Below are 975 nucleotides of genomic sequence, written 5' to 3'. Positions count from 1 at the left end.
AAGCTTCCTTAGTACTTCTTGGTGCATTTTGCATTCCAGACAGACTTTGAGAAATCATATTGACTTTTTGAGTCAATATTTTGTTCTGAGCCAATATGGTGTTCAGAGTGTCAATCTCAAGAACTCCTTTCTTCTGACTAGTCCCATTGTTCATAGGATTCCTTTCAGAAGTGTACATGAATTGGTTATTTGCAACCATTTCAATCAGCTCTTGAGCTTCTGTAGGCGTCTTCTTCAGGTGAAGAGAGCCTCTAGCAGAGCTATCCAAAGACATTTTGGATAGTTCAGAGAGACCATCATAGAAAATACATATGATGCTCCATTCAGAAAGCATATCAGAAGGACACTTTCTGATTAATTGTTTGTATCTTTCCCAAGCTTCATAGAGGGATTCTCCTTCCTTCTGTCTGAAGGTTTGGACTTCCACTCTAAGCTTACTCAATTTTTGAGGTGGAAAGAACTTTGCCAAGAAGGCATTGACTAGCTTTTCCCAAGAGTCCAGGCTTTCTTTAGGTTGAGAGTCCAACCATGTTCTAGCTCTGTCTCTTACAGCAAAAGGGAATAGCATAAGTGTCACAGTTTTGCAAGAACTCAGCTAAAAACTGATGAGGATCTTCCAATGGAAGTCCATGGAACTTGCAATTCTGTTGCATTAGAGAAACTAATTGAGGCTTAAGCTCAAAGTTGTTTGCTCCAATGGCAGGGATAGAGATGCTTCTCCCATAGAAGTCGGGAGTAGGTGCAGTAAAGTCACCCAGCACCTTCCTTGCATTGTTGACATTGTTGTTGTTTTCGGCTGCCATGAGTTCTTCTTCCTTGAAGAATTCGGTTAGGTCCTCTACAGAGAGTTGTGCCTTAGCTTCTCTTAGCTTTCGCTTCAAGGTCCTTTCAGGTTCAGGATCAGCCTCAACAAGAATGCTTTTGTCTTTGCTTCTGCTCATAAGAAAGAGAAGAAAACAAGAAAATATGGAATCC

The 975-nt window shown here is 40.9% G+C and overlaps 1 non-coding gene across 1 annotated transcript; it reads left to right on the top strand.

The window, feature by feature from the left end:
• Positions 1-328: 328 nt before the first annotated feature.
• On the top strand, positions 329-436 carry LOC112766649 (small nucleolar RNA R71). The gene has a single exon (XR_003184475.1). It is a non-coding gene; the product is annotated as a small nucleolar RNA R71 (small nucleolar RNA).
• Positions 437-975: the final 539 nt, after the last annotated feature.

This window comes from Arachis hypogaea, chromosome 2 (genome assembly GCF_003086295.3).
Source record: "Arachis hypogaea cultivar Tifrunner chromosome 2, arahy.Tifrunner.gnm2.J5K5, whole genome shotgun sequence".
NCBI classification, from domain to species: domain Eukaryota; kingdom Viridiplantae; phylum Streptophyta; class Magnoliopsida; order Fabales; family Fabaceae; genus Arachis; species Arachis hypogaea.
The sequence above is the reverse complement of the archived record's forward strand: the minus strand, read 5'-3'. Positions and strand labels throughout refer to the sequence as shown.